The sequence below is a fragment of the Siphateles boraxobius genome, unplaced genomic scaffold, assembly GCF_051911475.1.
Source record: "Siphateles boraxobius isolate OS27281-9 unplaced genomic scaffold, OSU_SipBor_1 6, whole genome shotgun sequence".
Classification (NCBI taxonomy): domain Eukaryota; kingdom Metazoa; phylum Chordata; class Actinopteri; order Cypriniformes; family Leuciscidae; genus Siphateles; species Siphateles boraxobius.
Window position 1 is genome coordinate 2,674,211 of NW_027509186.1, and position 20,639 is coordinate 2,694,849.

Sequence of the window (20,639 nt, forward strand, 5' to 3'; positions counted from 1 at the left end):
ACTAACGTAACCTCGGTTCTCTCTAGAAGAGGGAACGAGTATTGCGTAACCTGACTGTGCAGTCGCCACGAGCGTTTTTCGCTTCAGCTGCTGAAACCAGGACACAGCCAACGAGCCTGGCTTTTATACGCTAAGCCACCCCCCACACAAGATGGCCTGCTCTAAGTCTGCTGGCTGCTGTACTGCGTTGACAATAAATACAATATTAAGGATAATTTTTGGCTTCAATATCTCGAGCAAAGATGACTTTAGCTTAGCTTACGCTAGCTTACGCAATACTCGTTCCCTCTTCTAGAGAGAACCGAGGTAACGTTAGTAACCGAGTATCGTTTCAATGATCAAAGTTCCGATAAATAGATTTTTTGTCTCCAAAAAGAAAGCGATTCTGAACTGAAATGAGTCAACCTGTAATTCCAGTCTCACTTCCTGATATGGTAAAACCCACGGTATTGTTAATGTTCGCATCCCAGTGTATATCAAGAGCTGAGATTCAGATATGATAATGAGGGTTTGGTTTCAGACCAATCACAGCAGACTGGGCCATCTGACCAATCAGAGCAGAGCAGCTCTCAGAGAGGCGGGGTTTCGAGAGACTGAATCCTTGATCGAAGCATTTCAGACACAGAGAGAAAAAAGCTGATGCTGCAGTGGATATTATGAGGAAATTAAAGTGTTCCTGCTTGTTCTTGTTGTTTACAGTAGAGGTCGACCGATAGTGGATTTTACAGATACAGATATTTAGGTTTGACCGTACATGCCGATAACCGATTATTCAACCAATATTTTTTTAAATGGATACTGGATTAAAAACAAACATAACACTCCAGTAAAACAGTGCTGAACTGAAATGTGCTAAATTAAATAAATATATAAATATGAATATATTAAAATGAGAAGTTCTACATAACTAACTATACAGAAATAAATTTAGACATTAAAATATTGCAGATATGTGTTTCTTTAGCTATTACCTAGAAACATAGCCTATATAAATTTCATACGTAACACTTTGGAAGTCCCATTTGTTAACAAGGATGTATTAGCTAGCTTTCATGAACTATATGCATTATGCAATATATGTTTTACTGCATGTATTAATATTTGAGCAATACAATTGTACCTTGATCATTCATATTAGTTCATAGTACATTAACTAAGGTAATAACAGATAAAATAAAAATTAAAACTCAATTTAAAATGTATTAGTAAATGTTGAAATTAACAAACTAACAATGAATAATACTTATACAACATTTATTAACCTAAGTTAATGCTAAAAAATGTAATCTTATTGTAAAGTGTTACCATTTCATATAAATCCAAAGAGTCATGCTTAAAGATTGCCATATTTTAAATATCTGCAAAGGCCAGAGCATTAAAATTACATAAATGTAGACCTATATTACATGTATAGTCTCTTTGCTTCTATTTTAGAACACATGATGATTGTTTAATCAAAATAACAATATGTGTTGTAGTGATAAAAATATAAAGACCTGATCTATTTAGGAGTGAAGCGGGTTGTCGAAGGTCACACACTCAAACAGAAGTGGAGTGACACCGTATTTAACGCAGTGTAAATGCATTCATTATGGCCTTGGTTACACTGTCAGTGAAATGAGACCAAATTCAGATTTTTTGCTCATATGTGACACAGATCGGATGTGTTATATGACTGTGTAAACAGGGAAAAAACGCATGCATTCGGATATTTCGAGATCTGTTTCAGGCCTCGTTCATATGTGGAAATAAATCAGATATAAATCATATATGTGCCAATGCGACTGTCATGTAAAAGGCAGGATTTTCTGAGGCATTACGTCTCCGCGGTTTAATGACGAGAGACAACCCCGACACGCATCTGCGAAGGGACGGATGGTGTCGTCATAGGAGAGGAATGTGGACACACGATGACACAACATATCAAAAGTTGGCTAGCTCATCCTAACATTTCGGACCCACTGCTTTTCGTTAAAGCCCGCCACAATCTCATGAAAGTGCATATCTATACCACTAATTTTATTTCTCGTGCCATTTACACCAAAAATAGTTTTTGAGTGCATATGATATAAATGAATGAGGCATTTATATAGCGCTTCCAAACAATGGTAATTTCAAAAATATGTTCTTTATGGTGTGTAATACGCACGCACTCCACACCCCTAATCCTACCCAAGGGGATTACAGTGCGTATTATGCACGCAAAACTATTTTTGACGTATAAATGGCGCGAGAAATAAAATTAGTTACGCACTTTCATGAGATCGTGTTGTATGTTCCCAGCAGTCCCGAGATCTCTCGCACACAATAACTGAAGCACATGCGCTGCTGCAATGATGGCCCTTTTCGTCGTCCTCCGCCTCACAGTCATGCTGATGTTTGGCGAACTTTGCATATATCGCAGAGCTAGCATCAAGCATATTTCGCATTCGTCCATCTGTGCAAGAACCAACTTTAAGCATGCGCGATGTTTCAGATAGTATGTCAAATCGGAAATGGGTCACAATTGAAAAAGACGTGTAAACGGACAGTCAAATAAATTGGATATAGGCAACAAATCAGAATTGGGCATCAAGACCTGCAGTGTAAACGAGGCCATGACACAGTTTTCTCTTCATTTCAAAGAGACGTGGATGAGCGAGCGCTGCATTAGCACTCAGCTGGTGTGGCGTATCATACCTAACCCTCCTGCGTGTGCGTCTATGAGTGAAGCGGCCACAGCCGTTCCCGGTCTCAGGCCCAGATCTGCAGCCGCCTCTGCGGTCAGTCCTCGTCCTACAGGAGTCCCAGGAATACAAGTCTGCTCACCTGCACACACACACACACACACACACACACACACACACACACACACACACACACACACACACACACACACACACACACACACACACACACACACACACACACACACACTATCAGTCAACACGACCGGCTGAACACACACAGACACCTGAGCTTTACTCTCTCCCACCGATTTTACAATAGCAGTTTTCCATCAGGTCCTCCAAGCCGATGGCGCTCCAGAAGGTGTCGTCCCAGCCTTCAGACGGAGAATACGTCCACTTACAGACAAGAGTACAGAGAGACCTGCATCAGGAGAGCAAGACATGCTGTGTATCACTGCTTGAGCACCTGGCCCTTTGCCCCTTGGTGCCCAAAGAGCCCTTTTGTCAAGGCAAAATTTCCTATCCTTTTTTTGTAATTAAAGGCCCTTTTGTGGATGCCTGCCCAATCTAACTATTAGTAAAATTAATGAATAATAATTTAGCCGTAAATAAAATGACCCACATGATGACCTTTCACCTGACGAACTCACCCGGATGACACGCCGCACGCGCATTTTTTAATATCGCGCGCACTACCAGAGGATATCTGCAACTCCTCGGCTGCTGGTGTATCATTCTCAGCAAAGTGATTTTGAGGTTTGTTTACTTATTATTGTTATTATTTTACTAGAACGACGTGAAGAGATGTTGTTTATATTGCTGTGTGTAGCCTGCATAAGTAACGTTAGCTTGCTGTTTGAGGGAGAAAAGTTTTAAGAGTGTCGAGGGGCCCGGTCTTTTTATGTCATTTGACTAAAAACTATTCATACTTTGAACTACTATTATTATTATTACAGTATTTATTTAAAAAATGTCGAGAACCTTAAAAATAATTATCACATTACTGGTAAGGCTTACCATATTTATATTTAAGGCTTTTCTTATTTTTTTCTACCTGCAGGTCTTGGTGTGCAGCAGCTTCTGTGAGCATCTCCCTCACAGCAAAGGCAGCAAACTCACTTAAGGACTTCAGTAAGAATTTACCAGAACAGGCATATCTATATATTTATATCGCTGTGGGCCTCTAGTCAGTCAACGTAGTGTGATTGCGTAGATCTACGTCACACTATTGGCTCACTATTGGCCGACGCTCGACACAAGCAAGAGCACCCTCAGTTGATACTGTAATAATACATTGTATTTGGATAACAGATTTTGGCCCGAACCCAGAGTAATCCCAGGTTTGGGATAGGACAACTAAGTGAGGAGATGGGGTGGTGGATGGACGCTGGAAAACTGTCATATAACAGCGGTAAAAGCTACTGTATGTATACCTCCTTATGTTAATTGAGTTGCCTGGATGACTCCCATGACAATTACTAGGTTAATTATCTGAAAGTGCTTCTCCCGAACTTTGTTAATAAAACATCATTTCACGAGTTCACACTTGCATATAGGGGTGTGACAGTTATTATATAACCGTGAGACCGACGGTTATAGTTAAACACCGTCATTAGAGCTCTATAACCGCCAAAACCGTGTTATTTAAATAATTTTTACAAACATGTCTTGTTTGTAATGTAATGTTTGTAATTCAGAATGTTTAAATACTAATATCAGCTTACGAGGGAAACGGAGGCGGAGTTAAGTGATGCTTGGCCGGAGACTGCTACAGGAGATGATTCGAGAGAGGTCTGTGCCACTTTACCGATCAGAGCGCGCGCTGACACGGAGTAAAGCCTTGTTTATACTCGACGCGTCCGCACGAGCGCGAAGATGCGCGCGGCAAAAATGACGCGTCAGGTATGCAAGATCGGTAAAGCCTTGTTTATACTCGACGCGTCCGCACGAGCGCGAGTCTCGGCTGACTGCGTGCGCACCTCTCCAAACAGACGAGGCGTTTATACTTGACGCGCTCGCCGTTGTGCTATTCTGTGAAACGACAGGGGGCGACTTGGAGTAATTCTCCTCTAAACCACCAGGAATCAGCAGTGAAGAAGTAGCTTGCCGGTTATTAATTGCTGAAATTCATATAAAAAGAGTAATAAATGCAGTAGGTTTATTGTACTTTCACTGCATGTAAACTAGTTAAACAACTGAAGCCTTATTGAAGAGTGTTTAAACCTTAATTTCATCAGCAGGGCTTACTTCTGCTATTGTAGGCTTATTTTGTAAATGTAAGCAGTTACTTTAGACAAGTGCAAACTGGGTGCTTAATGCAAATGTGTTCCTATTCACAAAATGCAAATGTCTCTGTGTATAGCAGGATCATAAACATGCTGGTACAGACGTACCAGTTCGGCCAGATTCGGCTCAAAGTCGTTCATCTTCGGATGCGGCGCCGAGCGAGATTTTACAAAAAGTGCCGTGCACACCGCCAGGCGAAATGGGGTCTTGCGCACCCAAACGCACACTATTGGCTCACTATTGGCCGACGCTCGACACAAGCAAGAGCACCCTCAGTTGATACTGTAATAATACATTGTATTTGGATAACAGATTTTGGCCCGAACCCAGAGTAATCCCAGGTTTGGGATAGGACAACTAAGTGAGGAGATGGGGTGGTGGATGGACGCTGGAAAACTGTCATATAACAGCGGTAAAAGCTACTGTATGTATACCTCCTTATGTTAATTGAGTTGCCTGGATGACTCCCATGACAATTACTAGGTTAATTATCTGAAAGTGCTTCTCCCGAACTTTGTTAATAAAACATCATTTCACGAGTTCACACTTGCATATAGGGGTGTGACAGTTATTATATAACCGTGAGACCGACGGTTATAGTTAAACACCGTCATTAGAGCTCTATAACCGCCAAAACCGTGTTATTTAAATAATTTTTACAAACATGTCTTGTTTGTAATGTAATGTTTGTAATTCAGAATGTTTAAATACTAATATCAGCTTACGAGGGAAACGGAGGCGGAGTTAAGTGATGCTTGGCCGGAGACTGCTACAGGAGATGATTCGAGAGAGGTCTGTGCCACTTTACCGATTTACACTTTACATGCAAATGTGTTCCTATTCACAAAATGCAAATGTCTCTGTGTATAGCAGGATCATAAACATGCTGGTACAGACGTACCAGTTCGGCCAGATTCGGCTCAAAGTCGTTCATCTTCGGATGCGGCGCCGAGCGAGATTTTACAAAAAGTGCCGTGCACACCGCCAGGCGAAATGGGGTCTTGCGCACCCAAACGCACACGACCGCCCACACCGCAATGACGTCATTTTTGCCGCGCGCACCTTCGCGCTCTAGCGGACGCGTCGGGTATAAACAAGGCTTTAGGTGTTTGGTTATTACTTCGCTCGACCGGGAGGGGTCGCGCTGCATCCGACGGGAGCCTGCAGCTCACAACATCGGAAGAGCGATAATTATAGGGTAAAGAAAACAACCAACCAAATTAAAAAGTCATTTTTTTATTCCATTTCCACCTATCATAGTCCTCAAGTATCTCTGGTTATTTTAACGTCTATTTTTAATCAGTAATTATGTTCAGGATAGGGTACACATATTCTAAGAGCTATTTCCTTGTTGTGGATTAAAGTCCTTGTCTCTTCAAACGTGTGTTTGTGTGTGTGTGTGTGTGTGTGTATTTATGTATTATGCACATTTTATTATTGTTCTTCTGTCTTTTACAACTGTTTTAACTATTGTTCTTGTGTAGTGATGTTTCAGACAGTTGTAATTGTATAACTGGAGTGACAAACAACTTGAATGTGAGCCTACATGGTAAATTCAAACTATCCAAGCATGACTTAGCCTACCAACCTGTGTAGGAGGAGCTGACTGCTCTTCATCAATACTGCTGTACCTATACTGAGCCGTTTCACTGCTGCTGTAGAAGCTGTGGCTGCCTCTGACTCTTTTCTTTTTTGAAGAAGCTCTGAATATCTCTGCTTCTCTTCATAACTATTCTCTTAACCCTAACCCTGGGGGAAATGTAATTCAATCACTCAATCAATCAGTTAGTCAATTCACTTTGAAGTAATAGCTATAACTACAAACATAAAGCAGGATCATTGTCAAATTGGGTTAGAATCAGTGTGCAAAATACAGGTGTTCGTGGGGCTCTGGAACCCCTTAAATAACAGCTTTGACTCCATTAAAATGTCAAAAAGAAAGGTGTCAGCAATGTGCCTAAATATAGGATCTACAAAGGTTTATTTTTACATAACTAAACTATTTTTATAACGTACTCGGTTACTAACGTAACCTCGGTTTTCTCTAGAGAGGGAATGAGTACTGCGTAATATCTTACGCTATGGGGAAAACCTCTTTTCCACGAGATATTGAAGCCAAAAATTATCCTTAATTTTGAATTAATTTAAAACGCTGTGCAGCAGCATGCAGATATAGGCAAGACGGCTTTCGCGCCTATTGGCTGCCCTGCGGCAACAGCAGCAGCCTATCGAGAGAGGCTCTGCGTGACACATATCCAATGGGGGCATTTCACGCCCATTTCATCACGTCCCGCCAGAAAGGGCGTGGTCACGCCCTATAAACATAGCTCGATTAGGCTGGTACAACTGGTTTTCATCGCCGAAGCGAACCAGAGCTGTGTATGCACGGCAAGATACGCAGTACTCGTTCCCTCTCTAGAGAGAACCGAGGTTACGTTAGTAACCAAGTACGTTCTCTTACGAGAGTATCCCACGTACTGCGTAATATCTTACGCTATGGGGAACACAATGCAAAACGCAGTGCGTACTGGGATCCGACACCAAAGTCCCAAGGGCAGTAGCCCGGGGCTCATATAGTGCATAATCACCATAGACTCACAGAGAGTCTGAGAAGAGAGGCTGCAAGCATCATTCCCCATGAAATAGCATCCTACAGGAGCTAGTTATGTTAACAGTGTTTCACGCATACAGGGTGAACGTGTTCAGCCTGAACTGGGTAATATTACGGGTTATTCAACACCCATGGAGCTGTTTTATCGCTCAGTGAGCGATGCACAAGCGAAACTCAGCATCTGGGCCGGCACAGCAGGGCAGATAGCACTGAATTCTATACCGACAGAAGCTTGGCTTGTAAGGCGGGAACCTCTAGGTTGTAAAACCTTATAAATGTAGACGGCGAGGCCCAGCCCGTGGCCGTACAGATATCGGTAACCCCACTATACCACGCCCACGATGAGGCCACGCCTATCATGGAGTGCGCTCTGACACCCAAAGGACACTGCAGGCCCTTAAAAGTGTAAGCCAGTGCTATGGCGTCGACTATCCATCTGGATAGGCTCTGTTTTGATGCGGCCAGTCCCTTGGAGCGTCCGCCAAACAAAACGAAGAGCTGCTCAGTCTGTCTGAAGACCGACGAGCGGGACACATAAGCTCTCAGTGCCCTGACAGGGCAGAGGAGACTCGCATCCTTCTCCTCATCACGAACCGGGAGGGCGCACAGGGAAATAACCTGGGCCCTGAACGGTGTGTTGAGGGATGTGGGCACGTACCCGTGCATTGTTTTGAGTATGACTTTTGAGCCATTAGGCTCAAACTCCATGCATGACGCGCTTACCGAAAGCGCTTGCAAGTCCCCTACGCGCTTCACTGAAGCGAGAGCCATAAGGAATACCGTTTTGAGAGAAGGATGTTTCATGTCTGACAAATGGATTGGCTCGAATGGGGCACCTTTCATGGCTTCCAAAACCGTAGAAAGGTCCCTCACAGGGACTAAGGGGGGTCTGGGAGGATTCAGCCTCCGAGCTCCCCTGAGGAATCGCACGACCAGGTCGTTTTTCCCCAGTGACTGGCCAGACGTCGGTTTTGCAAACGCCGCTATGGCCGCCACGTATACTTTGAGCGTGGATGGGGTTCTGCCCTTATCCAGCAGCTCCTGAAGGAAGGAGAGCACTTCCGTAACTCCACATTCTGCGGGTGAAAAGCCCTGAGCTTGACACCAGGCAGAGAACTCTGACCACTTTGAGGAATAGAGCCGTCTAGTAGACGGGGCTCTAGCCTGCGTGATTGTATTTAACACTCCCCCTGGGAGGTTAGCGGGTACCCGTTGATGGCCCATGCATGTAGGGACCATAATTATGGACGAGGATGCCAAATCGAGCCCTTTGCCTGAGAGAGGAGGTCTCTCCTCACCGGTATCGGGCAGTGCTGGTCCGCCGCATTAGGACTGGGAACCAATTCTGGTTTGTCCAGAGCGGAGCCACGAGTAGCACTGGGCATCCGTTTTCCCTAATTCGTTCCAGCACTTGAGGCTGGAGCGAGACGGGGGAAAAGCATAGAGGGGGCAGCGGGGCCACACATGGGCCAGCGCATCCCTGCTCTTGCAGAAAATGTTCAGACGGTGAGCGCTTTCTTGAGACGCGAACAGGTCCACCTGCGCTCTTCCGAATGTCTCCCTCAGCAGTTGGATCGTCTGCAGGTGCAGCGACCATTCCCCTGCTTGGACATTGTTTCTGGACAGATGGTCCCAGATTCAGGCGACCAGGCACATGCGCTGCTTTCAGTGAAAGCAGGTTGTGCTGAGCCCAGACCAGGAGGCGTTCCGTCAGCCTGTAAAGGTTTCGGGACCTGACGCCACCCTGGTGATTTTTGTATGCCACCACTGACATGTTGTCCGACCGGACTAAGACATGGCGGCCTTTTATCTGGGGACAAAAACGCCATAGCGCGTTGTCGACTGCCAGCATTTCTAGACAGTTTATGCGTAGGAGCTTTTCCCGTTCTGACCACTGGCCGAAGAACGGTCTGCCCTCGAGCTTCCCATCCCGAGGTGGAGGCGTCCGTGGACACCACCGTCACACTCGAGGGAGTCCCCAGACACACGCCTGACTGATACCAGTCGGCTATTTTCCAAGGTTCCAGAGCCGAAACGCATTTCATGTCCACCCTGAGGTGAAACAGACCAGAGGTCCATGCCCGGGGTGGAACTCGCACTTTCAGCCATAACAGCAGTGGGCGTATGCGTAGCAGGCCCATCTGGAGTACTGAAGATGCCAAGGCCATGAGGCCCAGCATTTTCTGAAACCTTTTGAGCAGGACTATAGAGCCACGGCGAAAGGATTTCGCAGTGCGCTGAATGTCCAGTTCTCACTCTGGCGACAGATGTGCTGTCATAGACAGCGAGTCCCGCACTGTTCCCAGAAAATAGATTTTCTGGCTAGGAAACAGCGAACTCTTCACCAAATTGACTGTGAGACCCAGATTCTCGAGATGCTCGAGTAATGTGGTTCTGTGTTCTATGAGCTCTGAATGTGATCAAACTAGAATCAGCCAATCATCCAAGTAGTTCAAAACTCGCATGCCCTGAAGTCTCAGGGGTGCGAGGGCCGCATCCATGCACTTCGTAAATGTACGGGGTGCTAGGGATATGCCGAACGGTAGGACTGTGTATTGATATGCCTGGCCCTCGAAGGCGAATCTCAAGAATCGCCTGTGACGTGACGCTATTTGTATTTGGAAATAGGCATTTTTCAGATCTATTGACATAAACCAGTCTCCCTGGCGCACTTGCGCGAGGATTTTCCTGGTTGTCAGCATTCTGAACTGGCGCTTCATAAGCACTCTGTTCAGCTGTCGCAGATCTAGAATGGGTCTGAGACCCCCGTCTTTTTTCGGTACCAGAAAATATCTGCTGTATAAGCCCCCCTTCGCTCTGAGCCTGAGATAAAGGTTCTATGGCCCCTTTGCTCAGCAGTTTTGCTATTTCGGCTCGAAGTAGATGAGATACTTCGTTGTTTACCGTGGTTTCGACTCGCGCCGTGTAACGGCAGGGACGTCGAGCAAACTGTAGCGAATAGCCTCTTTTTATAGTGTTCAACACCCATTCTGATACCCCGGGAAGCTTTGCCCACGCATCTGCGTGAATAGCTAGGGGTAGAATGAAATCCGGGCTCTGGCCGCGGCATAGCGGCAGCTGCAGAGCTTCGGTGTGCTGAGACATAAACACTGTGTTTATAGTGTGTGAGGCGGGAGGCGCGCCGATCACGGCGGGCAGCCTGGTCGCGCTCGAATTCTCTGTGACAGGTTGTGGAGAGAGAGCGAGCGGGACAAACCCTGTGGGGTTGAGCGTGTCTGTGAAGGAATGTGGGCGCGGGACGGCGGGCACATTCACTGCACTGAGAACACCGTCGGCTTGTGCTGACCGAATGTGCGTCGTGTGTGTTTCGTTTTTACAGAAAACGAGGGACACGCATCGTGTAGTGTTTGTTGGCACTGTGTCGTGAGCACATTCACTACATTTTTGCACAATCGACATGAGTCGATTTTATTTGTGCTAGCCCTGAACTGTGGCGGGCTGTGTCTGTGTGTGGGAATGGGCACTGAGACGTGGGCATTCTTACAACACTCATAACACCATCGGCCGTGACCGGAATACCAGAAAATACACTCTTTTGGGAATTATCTGGGTCGCCGTAAAAATGGCATTTGTGTGCAGGCAAGCGGGCTGTGGTGCCGGCTTGTTTACCGCGAAATACACTGGAACAGTCACATTGTTTGGAACTGAACGAGCGAGAAGTTTCGGTGGAGTCTGGCCGCGGCGAGACTTAAACACCGTGGGTCTTAGCTGACTGTATGTGGGTTGGTTTCGTTTTACCGGCTGTGTTTGTGTGTAGAAATGAACACTGGGCTGTGTTCGGTTTGGGTGACTGCTCCCTTTTCGGTGCAAGTCTGGCCGCGGCGAGACTAAATTTTATCTGCTGCGAGACCTGCGATCGAACACGGGTCTCCCATGCAAAGGCTTTGGGTTTTGCCTCTGAGCCACAGGGGGAAACGACAAAAGCTTAAAATAGCTCGAGCAGATAAGAGAGCGTCATCACAGTTTGTATGTGTTGGCATTTGTTTGCAGGCGTGCGTGTTATACAACAGGCTCATTGCTGCAATATTGAACTTTTTCAGCCGCTCGAACTAAGAGGAGCTGAGAAATGTTTGAGAAATGGAGAATGGCCACTGGATTGTGACCAAAACACACTCTTTCCTCATTTCGCCGGTGACGCATGTCCACGGGGGGCGGGATAGCTTTCTTGTAACGTAAAGAAAGTACTTGTAACGGGGGTTCGGCGGCTGTGACTGGAGGAGGAGGGATGATCCTAGTGGCGCCGGATTGCGGCAGAGGATCAGGGGAGAGAAAGGATTCGTCATCAAACGGCTAGAGTTCGATTTCAGACATGTTGCAATTGGGCGGGGGCCAAATGCTGGAAAGCTGTCATAGAACAGCTGTAAAATCTGCTGTATACCTCCTGATGTTAGCTAATTGAGTTGACTGGATGAGCTCCTCCCATGACAATTAGGTTAATTATCTGAACGTGCCTCTCCCGAACTTTGTTAATAAAATATTAGCGAGTGAAAATCAGGGCTAAAATCAGGGCTGAAAACTTGTGTAATCGTGCATAAGACCTTGTCCATACTAATACGTTTTCGTTTGAAAACACTTTTTTTTCCTCCATTTTGGCCTTCAGTCCACACTGAGACGGTGTTTTTATAAATGAAAACTAAGCTTTTTGAAAAACGCTCTCCAAAGTGGATAAATTTGAAAACGCCATTTTGGCATTGTAGTGTGGACTGTCAAAACGGAGGTATTTGAAAACGATGACGCATGTTTAGTCATGTGACACATATTGTACCGGTATATATTCATGTTTATACCGGTATTGTGCATCTTATGTGCCATTCACTTTCACACTGTTGCTAAAATGTTACTTTCATATCACAGTTCTGCAAAGACCAAACATATGGTGACTGAGTGCAACCTGGTGAACTCAGTGAATGCTGATATATTTTGCTAAATAGCATTATCCTGCCAGAGGAATTGCGCGATAACTTTATCATTTATTTTTCCATTTGTATCATCTCATTGAGCTTTTGTGAGAATTCCATTTCCTGTACAGAACCTATAGGATGTTGCAAATGGGTGGTCAACAACACAAAATGAACGAATCACTCTCTGAGACAACTCAGTGCTCCTGAGTCGTATTAAAGATTCGTTTACAGTGAAAAAAATCACTCATGACCGACCCATCACTAACACTAGTGTGGAGGAGAAGCTTTTGGAAAACGTTAATTTGGATGGACAGTGTTTTTTATACGAAAACGCCGTTTTCAAATGTATCCGGATTAATGTAGACGTAGCCTTAGAGATTTATTGTGCATTGTTGGCGGCTTCATTGCACTTTGTGAGATCGTGATGAACTGACAGAGCGACAGCATTAGTGATTGTAAAGGGAGCAGTCTTGACTCGCATTCGAGGCTTCAGCCTATATAATCCATTGAATAACACTATTATTTTTCATGCTGCTAAGAGAACCGACGCCAATTGCATGCTGTAAAGTTTCAGAAGTGACCTGGATTCACGCAGCACGGGATAGAAATATGACGCTAAAATAGTTACGCATTGAAGCAATGTAAAGGCACACTAAATTAATAGAAAAATATTTGTAGTATACATTTTTTAAATTCTATTCCAAATATTGGCAAAAGTTATGACTTGTAAATAATAGGAATGTAACGACAAAATCTCACGATACGATAATACCTTGGTGTAAAGACCACGGTACGATCATTATTTCGATATTTAAAAAAAAAAAAATAAAGAGTGACAAATGAAGACTTGGAAAAAGGTGCCATATGTGTTTATTAAACAATGATTAAACATTACAATGATGTACAAATTAACCATGTAATTTCCTGACTCTTTTTTTTATCCTCATAACTTCTGCTTAGAAGGTATATACACACACACACACACACATACAGAGAGAGAGAGAGAGAGAGAGAGAGAGAGAGAGAGAGAGAGAGAGAGAGAGCGAGACAAACACACAGAGAGAGAGAGAGAGAGTGAGAGAGAGAGAGAGCGAGTGAGAGAGAGAGAGAGAAACACACACCGAGAGAGAGAGAGAGAGACAGACAAACAAACAAACACACACACACAGCGACAGACAGACGGACACACACGGGTTAATATTTGGGTGAACTCCCCTCATTACTGTCATAACGTTAGTTAACTCACTCTCATTACTGCAAAAAGATAAAACTGAATACAGCCCGCTATTTCCTTCATGCAAATTTCATATCCGTTTGCAACTGCTTTGTTTGTTTACATCGGTAGAATGACTGTAACATTAAGTATCTCACAGCAGGGACGTGCACAGGGGGGTTGCTCAGGTTGCCCGGGCAACCGGGCCTAGATACATTTTTTATTTTTATTTTTTAAATCGCAAAGCCTCATTCACTTCCATTCGTGCACCGAACTTGAAAGTCAGTAAGGGAAGGGCAAACTGTTTACGTGGCTGCAGCGCTGCACGAGACCGGTGCGTAAGACCCCACAAATTACTTAAGGCCCCGCCTCCATCTCGTGTCATAGCGTGTCAGTTAATGTGTACAACATCCATGACAAAATGAAGCGAAACTATCCTTCTGGTCACGAAAAGAGGAAGAAGAAAAAACCCATGAGAGTGAATTGCGGGAACAACAATCAGGTAAACTTGTGTTCTCTCCTCTCTAAGTTTGATGTCAGCAAAGTTTGATGTTTTTCGGTCTTGCTAACCTAGCTGGGCAGGCAGTGCATCTCTTGCATCACTTTGTGCCTGACAAAAGTGAGAGTAAAATAAAAAAATGTATTACGTTTGTTTTTGAGAAACGACAAAGTGCAACGGTGTTTGTTTACTGCAGCTCGGAAAACATAACCGCGTCGCGTGTGTTATCGTGCGTTCATATGCGCGTGCACGAAATGAAACTCGCATTTTTCAAGCAGAAATATGTGGAGACCAGACATACTGTACAATACATGCACGTGAATGATGGCACTCCCAATCAAAGTCACATTTATAAAACAAGAAACTGATTATCTATAGTCTCAGTGTAGTTAAAAACTCTAAACAACTGCACTAATTATGCAAGATAGAAAGCAATGTATTGACAATTTGACATTGATTGACTATTGATTTATAGGCTATATTGAATTTAAAATGTTGATTAGCTGGATATACTAGTCAATATGGATGCACATCCCTCAGTAAATAATAACCATAAATCAAGAATTGCTTCAACATGCATAATAATAAATAAAAAAAAAATCATACTGATGCAGAAAATACCCAGGCTGTAGAGAGAACCAAAGTTAATCCCAAAAGCCAAAGCTCAGGGTTATAATTTATTATTTTCTTCTTATTTATGTTTACGTTAATATTCACTTGTTATGTTAACATTCTATAGAAAATACTCTATTCAATAAATATTGTTTGTTTGAACCTCATTCTGTTCTATATTGTTGTACTTATTCTTTGACTGTTTTGTTTAAACGCGTTTACTCTCATTCGCTTCTGCAGGACTTCAGTCAGAGTTTCAGCGACTGAAGAGAAAAACATTCACAATGTACTTTGTACGACCAAAAAGTACGACCGCGCGAGACTCAATAGCATTCGTGCCGATGTCATTATGGGATAGTTAGAATAAAACCCTTTCAAACCCTGCACTCACTGTGCGGGGTTAATGCAGGAATCCTGCAAGACAGAATGAAAATCCTACAGAACAGGATATTGCTGAGCAGGGGCGTTGCTAGGGTCTTGATACATTGGGGGCTTAGCCCAGTCCGCACCACCCACCCCCGCTTTTGGTAACTACTACTTCTACTCAGAGGCACATAATAATAAGCAATAATATCATCAATGGAGGGTGTGGGGGACCTCCCCCAGGGAACGTTGGGCATTAAACACTTCATTTCCTGCATTCTGTGCATTTTTGTAGCATTTTAAATGATATGTAAAAAGATAGAATGCTTTATTTGTAGAACTGTAACAGCTATTCACAGAAACACAAATAAATAATACATGAATATTAAATAATATTTTAAAAAATGAATATAAAACTATATATATATATATATATATATATATATATATATATATATATATATATATATATATATATATATATATATATACTGTGTATATAGATATTTATCTATCTATATTTATCTATATCTATTTATACACACACACACACACACACACACACACACACACACACACACACACACACACACACACACACACACACACACACACACACACACACACACACACACACACATCACTCCAACAGTCTGCTTGTATAAGTCTGGAAAAGGAACTATAGCAGGCATGAAAACGGGCCAGGGGTGAAAAAGGTGAGAAGGATATTACCCCTCTAGGGGGGTTCGGGGGCACGCTCCCCCGTAAGAAAAATTAAAATATTCCATATTTTAAACCATCAATCTGATGCATTTTGAGATGCATTTTTGCCAACCTGGGGAGAGCTGGAGAAACTTAACTTCAGCCATGAGTCAAAAATATTATGGCCTCCGTAGCGTTAGCTAATAATTTTCCACTGGAGCTTTAGCTAGCTGGCTAACGTTGCGTTCTCTCCTGCTGTGTTCAACGACTCGATTCATCAAGCTAAGCCTATGTGAACAAAGCTCCTGGGTAACTTAGATATAGCCTACCAGAAATTATTAGGGATGTCCCGATACCATTTTTTCTGAACCGATCCAATCCAATACCAAAAATTTTGAGTATCGACCGATACCGATCGGATACCAGCGCAGTTTTAACTCAGTAAAATTTAGTCTAGAAAAAACAATAATTGTATAAAATATGAACATTTAGTGAAAAACATTATTTAGTGGGGAACAAAGAGACAATAAGTGTAGCACTAAATCTGGTAAAACGTTACACATTGCTCTTTGTATTGTTGTAAAATACATGAAAACAAGATAAAAATCAGAAAGATCAATTATTATATATAGTCTACTATAAAATTAAGACATTATTTAAATGTATTGCACAGCTGTTTAATGAGGCAGCAACATATGATAGATAGGACAGAACAGAACAAAAAAGGCTATTAATAATCTTTCATTGCGCAAAAGTATTATATGATTATGAAAGACTCCAATACAGTGCGGCACACAGCGCTTATGCGCATCCCGCAACCAACAACCGCTGCGTCACGAACCACCGCAAACATCCAATAGAAAAATTCAGCTGCAGTAGCCACCGTTCAACCTGAAGAGGGCAGCACTCAGACGTTTCTACACCATATATTGTAGAATTAAAACACTTTAAACCAAAAAGTCAAAAAATTTACTGGAATCAATGAACAGCATTTATGAAGCTCCATTCTTACAGATCATTAACTTTAAAAAGTTGTTTTAGTGTTTAGTTTTAACCAATGGCTCTTTCAGGCTCTCTCTCTCTCTCTCTCTCTCTCTCTCTCTCTCTCTCTCTCTCCTCTGGTGCGCACTCTAAATGCAAGCATATTATTGTAACCACAGTAACTTTGATCTGCTTGAACACATTTTAATCGTCTTTAATACATGATTCCGAAGGATAGATTAAAAGACCCGTTCGTTTTTTAAAATAAATACAAATTTATTTAAAAAAAATAAATAATTATCAATAAATTAATTTTTTTGAGATCCGGGGCTATAAAAAACACATCCGAGACTGAAGCCCCGAATGCCCATGTCTAAGACGCGCCTGTTGCTGAGTCCTGTAGGTTTGTCCACATACTGTCCTGTAGGATTGATAACATCCCACAGAAATTATAAGCCCTGCAAGATTCAGAATGTAGATTGATTTATTGATTGGTTGGTTTATTAAATAAATAAACTAATCACAAACTTAAGGATATAAAACATTTATTACCTAACTACCCTAACTTACTAGCTAGCTATCATATATCCCAGCTAACACAGTTACGTTGTGAAGACGTAACAGGACCGGCCCATATTCTTTGTAACCGACGTGCCAAATAACATTCCAGCACGTAACCTTGTGATTCCTGTATTCGTCGTGGCAACGTTATTGTGGTACGTCAGCAAGAACGTGATGAGTAGTGATAGGCCCTACGTCTCAATGACCTAACTGGTATGTTCTGAGGAGGTAACATCAAAGGACCGTTTTAGTCCTAACAACGACCAAAATACCACGTAAAAACAACAACAAAAAACACTGCATACATTTAATCAGCATTTATTCAGTGTTACCTGTACTATTGTGTGTATGCACCGCATGCATCAATGTGTCACACACATGTGTGCCTCGAGAATCAATCAACTAGAAAACATTTATATCATTTAATAATCAGCAGTTAGTTAATGACATTCTCCACCTCAAGATAATAAATAATTAACATATAATTTTTAACATATATATATATATTAAATGTTAACAAGTTATTGAGAAGTGAAAATTTGGCATATACATTAATTTTAATTAATTTGATCTTACTTTAAGGAAAAAAATATGAAAATTTCAACAACAAAAAAATCAAAAAGTCTTATTTGTTTTCCAAAAGTAGGAGTGTTTCATCATCTTCATCATGCTGCTGCACACATTTTCTCTGGTCTTTCTGCTGCAAAATGAAAAGTAGCCTATTTCAGTTTTATACAATTAATTACACATACATTTTTTTCATTTGACTTTTACGTTTGTTGAAATTAAATGTTAGATTCAGCTGGTCAATATAATTTATTTAAAATATGATGGTTTCATTATATTAATCATGTAAGATGATTACATCATCTTACCTCTGCCGTGCGCGCGGTTTGGAGCACAATATCTTTACTCTAGATTACGGGATATTTAACTAATTTGCGGTATAACTAGTCGATCGCGAGTGGCTCAACAGGTAGATATATAGATAAACTCATCTTTCAGGCATTTTACCTACCGGGTTGACACTTAAGCGTGAGAAATCGGGGGTGTGGCGTGAGAGCGTGAGAATTGGGTCAATTGCGTGTGTCTCACGCTCAATGCGTGAGAGTTGGCAGCCCTGTTTTACAGAAAACTGCACCAAAGGAGCTTACATTCTGACAGCTTGCTGGAGCTTAAGTGTGTCTGCCACAATGTCCTCCACTGTTGCTTGCTGGATTCTAGGATTGGACATCATCACTGCCTCTGTAATATTAAATTCCTTAACTATGCAGCAATGGTTAAAAAAGTACTGGTAATACAGGTTTTTTGTGTCACTAACATATAGGACTTACTCTTCCCTTTCTTCCCCTTCAGACTAAACTCCTTCCACACACTGTAGGAGGCCAGTGCCCGCATCACCCGCCGGGTGTTTTCCCCAGGGTTTGGACCTCCAACAAGACTTAAATGGTGTGTCTACAAGATGGAATACATTTTCAAAATGGTAATAACTTTAGTTATTTAACTTAATTCTAACACTTTTTTGGCATTTCACGGATAGTTCACTATTAACATACCACACTATTCCGAAATGTTTTCTTTGAGAGAGAGAGGAGTTCCTCCATAGTGCCACACACATCAAGGCTCATCTCCTCCACTCGCTGACTAGTCCCATCACCCAGGGCACGAGCACAGTTCATACAGGGCTGCTGTTGAGCTCCTCATCGCCTTCATCTCACTCTCAATGTAAGTGGCCACTGGAGGCCGCTAGAGGTAGTGCATTCTCAGTCAGGTAATTTTGTGACTGGGTTTAAGGCTGTGTGCCCTGGAATCTGGATAACTGATCATTCGTTTTGCACTTGCCTGACTTGTCTCATCTCAGAAGATCTTGGACATGTAAGTTGACTCAGATTGTGAAATCCTGGTGCTGTTAACTTTACAATATTAATTACTTTATGTATTTCCGTTTTTCATGGTGTTTTGGTGAAGTTTGCTTTGTCTTATATCCACACATTTGTGTGCTGTTTTAGTTCAGAGACCTTCAAGCTAGCGGCTAATTCTGAAAAGCAGCAAATCTAAAACTTGCACCCTTGGTGAGCGGAGTAAGGTGTGTATTCATTTTGCTATGTATAAAAGCCTTCAAGGTTGTAAAATGTCTATTTTGACTGTTATTGGAAATTATTTTGTTGTTTATCTTGTATCAGGAAAGTGTATGTGTTAAGTGAGAAAATTATTTGTGTTTACTTCTAGTTTTCACGGTGCTCACGCTGATTTTGGAAGAATAAATAATTACTGCACCCGTTAGAGACTCTCTGCCATTTATTGAGGAGCCAAGGGCCGCAACAGTGAAAACTTATCACTGAGTCATCCACCAATGCAGACGTCTTCATCAGCCAGTGGACACAAGATCATCTGATGTTTACACGCCAATATGGATGCCACAGCTGCAGTGAGAGACTTTGTCTGACTAAGTGGGTAAAACCAACCGCAGATACACATACAGGAGCACTACATTAAAGTCAACGGGTTTAAATGACTATGTGCTCAGCTAATTCATCACATGGGACATTGGACCTCTAGAGAAATCAAGAACTGCCATATTCTAAATAATTCCAAGAAGGGTTTTGAATGTGTAATACAAATACGGTAAATGCTAGATCCGTAAGGTTAACCAGTACAAAGTCTAAGAGTGTGGATAAGGTCATTGTCATCTCAAGATTTTAATTCCTGAACCTAACAATATCTGAGGAGCAAAATTGCCTGACTGAAGATTATCAGCAGTATTCTTGTTTATGACATTCAGTAGCTGTTTCTGTTTACTCTCCTTGATGTGTCCTCAAAGTGTAAATGTCTGATGTGAGTGGTAATATATAGTTTTAAAGATAAGTTAAAGTCACCACTCATCCAAATTTGAGTCTAGACATAAAACACTCTAAGGCCTTAAAGTACAAACAGATCCGTTTAGACCAACAAGATGTCATCACCTGCTGAGGAAATAGACAAGACCCCAGAAGCACAACAAGTCAGGTCGAGCTCCCGTGACCGTAGTTTAACAACAAAGGGTCAAGAATTACATGATCAGGAAGCAAAGAGGAATGAAAAGGCATTCAACAAAGCCTATGATGCTTGGAAACACACAGCAAAGGAATTTAGAGTAAAATTGAAGGCTTTCTGCTCATCTGAGGACCTTGATAAAATTCAAACTAACATTAAATCTAAACAGGCTATAGTACATCAAAAT

General features: G+C 42.4%; 1 pseudogene; it reads right to left on the reverse strand.

Moving 5' to 3' along the window:
• The window catches only part of LOC143715750 (FGGY carbohydrate kinase domain-containing protein-like), a 51,926-nt pseudogene extending 33,273 nt beyond the window's left edge, over positions 1–18,653 (reverse strand).
• Positions 18,654–20,639: the final 1,986 nt, after the last annotated feature.